The sequence below is a fragment of the Schistocerca piceifrons genome, chromosome 3 (assembly GCF_021461385.2).
Source record: "Schistocerca piceifrons isolate TAMUIC-IGC-003096 chromosome 3, iqSchPice1.1, whole genome shotgun sequence".
NCBI classification, from domain to species: domain Eukaryota; kingdom Metazoa; phylum Arthropoda; class Insecta; order Orthoptera; family Acrididae; genus Schistocerca; species Schistocerca piceifrons.
In genome coordinates this window covers 337623946-337629202 of record NC_060140.1, presented here as the reverse complement: position 1 = coordinate 337629202, position 5257 = coordinate 337623946, and positions in this window count along the sequence as shown.

Sequence of the window (5257 nt, the reverse complement as noted above, 5' to 3'; positions counted from 1 at the left end):
GGAGCGATCTCCTACACTGGCCGTACACCACTGGTGATCGTCGAGGGGACACTGAATAGTGCACGGTACATCCAAACCGTCATCGAACCCATCGTTCTACCATTCCTAGACCGGCAAGGGAACTTGCTGTTCCAACAGGACAATGCACGTCCGCATGTATCCCGTGCCACCCAACGTGCTCTAGAAGGTGTAAGTCAACTACCCTGGCCAGCAAGATCTCCGGATCTGTCCCCCATTGAGCATGTTTGGGACTGGATGAAGCGTCGTCTCACGCGGTCTGCACGTCCAGCACGAACGCTGGTCCAACTGAGGTGCCAGGTGGAAGTGGCATGGCAAGCCGTTCCACAGGACTACATCCAGCATCTCTACGATCGTCTCCATGGGAGAATAGCAGCCTGCATTGCTGCGAAAGGTGGATATACACTGTACTAGTGCCGACATTGTGCATGCTCTGTTGCCTGTGTCTATGTGCCTGTGGTTCTGTCAGTGTGATCATGTGATGTATCTGACCCCAGGAATGTGACAATAAAGTTTCCCCTTCCTGGGACAATGAATTCACGGTGTTCTTATTTCAATTTCCAGGAGTGTATATATATATATATATATATATATATATATATATATAAAATAGAAAGAAACATTCCACATGGGAAAAATATATTAAAAACAAAGATTTCATGACTTACCAAACGGGAAAGCGCTGGTAGATAGGCACAATAAAAAAACACACAAACACTAACACAAAATTTCGAGCTTTCGCAACCCACAGTTGCGAAAGCTCGAAATTTTGTGTGTGTGTTTTTTTTTTGTGCCTATCTACCAGCGCTTTCCCATTTGGGAAAAATATATCTAAAAACAAAGATGATGTGACTTACTAAACGAAAGCGCTGGCACGTCGATAGACACACAAACAAACACAAACATACACACAAAATTCAAGCTTTCGCAACCAACGGTTGCTTCGTCAGGAAAGAGGGAAGGAGAGGGAAAGACGAAAGGATGTGGGTTTTAAGGGAGAGGGTAAGGAGTCATTCCAATCCCGGAAGTGGAAAGACTTACCTTAGGGGGAAAAAAGGACGGGTATACACTCGCACACACACACATATCCATCCACACATATACATTGGTTGTTAAGCTTTTTATGGCTGCTGGCAAGTTATTGAAAATGTGTGTTCCTGAATAATGCACACCTTTTTGTACAAGACTAAGTGACTTTAAATCCTTGTGGAGATTATTCTTATTTCTAGTATTGATTCCATGAATTGAGCTGTTGGTTTGAAAAAGTGATATATATATTTTAATGACAAATTTCATTAAGGAATAAATATATTGGGAAGCAGTAGTTAGTATCCCTAGTTCCCTAACAGGCTTCTGCAGGCCGTTCTTGAGTTCACACCACATATAACTCTTACTGCACGTTTTTGTGCCCAGAAAACTTGAGCTTGGCTTGATGAATTACCCCAAAAAATAATCCCGTATGACATTATGGAATGAAAGTAAGCATAGTATGCCAGCTTTTCCATTTTTAAATCCCCTCTGTCTGACACAATTCGCATTGCAAATAGAGATTTGTTAAGATACTTCAGCAGCTCTGTGGTGTGCTCCTCCCAGTTGAATTTATTATCAAGCTGTAATTCCAAGAATTTAACACTGTCCACTTCTATCTGCTTGTCATCGTATGTTAGGCATATACTCGTGGGACACCCCTTACGAGTTCTGAACTGCATGTAGTGTGTTTTTTCAAAGTTTAGTGACAAAGGATTGGCTAGGAACCAGCGATTAATGTCCACAAATATTTTATTAGCTGATCTTTCTAAGACTACGCTTGATTTGCTATTTATTGCAATGTTTGTATCATCGGCAAACAAAACGAACTTGGCATCTGGTAATGTTACTGATGAAAGGTCATTGATATACACAAGAAAAAGTAAGGGGCCCAAAATGGAACCTTGTGGGACCCCACATGTAATTAGTTCCCAGCTGGATGATGCCTGATAGCTTGATACATGTCTCTTTCCTAATAACACCCTTTGTTTCCTACCAGAGATATAAGATTTGAACCATTTTGCAGCGTTTCCTGTTGCACTATACTACTCTAATTTACTTAAAAGGGTATTGTGATTTACACCGTCAAATGCCTTTGACAGATCACAAAATATACCAGTTGCCTGCAATTTTTTGTCTAATGAATTAAGCACATTTTCACTGTAAGTGTAGATAGCCTTCTCAACATCAGAACCTTTTAGAAATCCAAACTGTGACCTTGACAGTATGTTATTTGAGATAAGATGGCTATAAAGCCGACTGTACATTACTTTTTCGAAAATTTTTGAGAATGCTGGCAACAGTGAAATTGGACGGAAATTTGATGCTATTTCTTTATCTCCCTTCTTAAACAGTGGCTTAACTTCAGCATGTTTCAGCCATTCAGGAAATATTCCACTGATAAATGACTGGTTACACAGATAGCTTAATATGTTACTTAGCTCAGAATCACATTCTTTAATTAACTTTGTTGATATTTCATCATACCCACTAGATGTTTTTGATTTTAAAGATTTTATGATGGACATTATTTCTGTTGGGGTAGTGAGGGTCAAATTCATACTATGGAAGTTGCTTGAAATTTCTGGTCTGAGGTATTCCATAGCAGCATCTACCGAACCTGACAACCCCATCTTTTCGGTGACAGTTATAAAATGTTTATTAAAAAGTTCTGCAACACTGTACACATCTGTCACCAATGTATCATTTACTCTTAATGCTATTTGTTCCTCTTCATGTCTGGTTCTACCGGTCTCCTCCTTCACTACCGTATTTACTCGAATCTAAGCCGCACTCGAATCTAAGCCGCACCTGAAAAATGAGACTCGAAATAAAGGAAAAAAAAATTTCCCGAATCTAAGCCGCACCTGAAATTTGAGACTTGAAATTCAAGGGGAGAGAAAAGTTTTAGGCCGCACCTCCAAATCGAAACAAAGTTGGTCCATTGTAATATGAGACACAATTTAGGTCGAATGAAAGACGATACAGCTACAGTAGTTTGGTTCGAGTCGTAAGCTTAGCAATTAAGCTTTACCAGGTAGCCATTGCCATGCGTCAGGCGCTCCGTCCGTATTTATCCGGGTACCCTTCCTTTTCCACGTGCTTCGTCTGGTTTGAATTGATTGCTTATTTTTCTTTGATCTGATAAGTGCCGTTTTCTTTGTTATAGGTGTTTACGCCATTCAAAGCTGAAAATGCATTACTGTACTGTGTCATGCATTGTTTGTCGCATTCTGATAACGAGTGTTTACGGCCTGTCGCCGCTCGCGGCATGACTTGCTTTTGTGCGCGCTACCACCGCTTAAAAAAAAGGAATCGTCTCATTAGCGAAACAATGGCAAGAGACTGCTATTTGTTGTTACTTACACTGCTGCTTTCTTTGATAATGATCAACAAGAACCAAATGCGTATGATAGAACATGTTCTGAACGAGAGTTTTGCGAAAATTTTCCTCCGTTTGAAGATCTTTGCGGCCGCTTCTTTAGTACATCAAATTCTGCACAGAAATTAGTCATCTTACATTTAAAATCTAGTCAGTTGCCGTGCTTCGTTTCTGACTGTATCACTATTAGGCATAAGAATAATACGAATATAAACATGACACGATACGTATATTCTTCCGCGTTTGCTGTTGTCTCACTCTAGTTTCGTAGTTTATTACGCAGACAGGATTTAAATGAGATAGCAGCAAACACGAAAGAATACATGGCAAAATGTTTATATTTGTATTATTCTTATGGTGAAGAGAATACTGCATGTGATTCACATTTCATCAGGTTCCTATTAGCAACCATCTCTTCTCACAGGTAGGAAAAAACTCGGAACGTAGAGTTCCCTAACAGTCTTGCCAGTCGGATTTTCGTAGTACATTGAAATTCTGCTACATTCGAAGATGAACAATACGGAATTTGTATTTACTTCGTTGGATAATGTATGAAAATGCAGTGGTCGAAACTCGGGGCGGAGAAAAAAAACAGCTCGTCTTCTACCTTTTTTTTAAATTTATTTACTGATGCAGAGGTTTTGGCGCCAGTATTAATCTTTGTGCTCACAAAGCATGCTTGTGTAGCGCTACATATATTCGACGGCAGAAGTTAGTTGTGGCGGCACCTATCAACATTTTTTCAGAACTTCCGCTTGCTTTGCACTCGATTCTAAGCCGCAGGCGGTTTTTTGGGTTACAAAATCAGGGAAAAAAGTGCGGCTTAGATTCGAGTAAATAGGGTATATCCCATATTGTCTTTATTTTGTTATCTGATATGACTATCTTTTCCTTGTAATATATGTGCTTTGACACCCATATTACAGTCTTTAATATTTTGCAGTGTTTCTTGTAATGTGCTATAGCATCAACATCGGGACTATTTCGGATTGACAGATACAGTTTTCTTTTTGTTTTACAAGATACCCCTATTCCTCGAGTAATCCATGGCTTTTTTGCAGACTTTGCTCTAACCTTGGTAAGTTTTGGCGGGAAACAGTTCGAATAAGGTAAACACTTTATTAGCAAAAGTGTTATATTTTTCATTCATGCCACGAGCACTGTAAACATCAGTCCAGTGAATCTCTCTGAGGAGTGTCCTAAAATAATCAATTTTTGGCTTATTGATTACCCTCTTGAGCTCAGATTTAACAGATTTTATATCCTGTTCAGTATTAACATTTAACAGAAGGAACTGCATGTCATGGTCTGAGAGGCCATTGACTATTGGTTTTGTAATATAATTTTGTTCATTGGACTTTTCTATAAAGATATTATCAGTGGCTGTTTGAGAGCAAGTGGCTACCCTAGTGGGGAACTTTACAGTGGGAATTAAGTTGAATGATAGTGTTACTAAAATAAGTTCTTATTGGGAGAGTCTTTAAGGAAATCTACATTGAAATCACCAGCAACCACTATTTCTTTGTTTTTGGTTGTTAAATGGGCCAGTACAGCTTCAACGTGGTTTACAAACAGATTAAAGTTACCTGCAGGTGCTCGATATACACTTAATATTATGAAGGATTTTTTTGTGAAATTCTAATTCTGTTGCACATGCTTCCATATGCTGTTCTAGGCAAAATTTATGAATGTCTATGTTCTTAAATTTATGACAGTTCCTAATGAATGTGGCAACTCATTTCTCCATTTCTGATCTACAAAAGTGAGATGCTAACCTAAACCCTGTAACACTTAAAAGTTCTATACCAGTGGTCACATGATGTTCAGAGA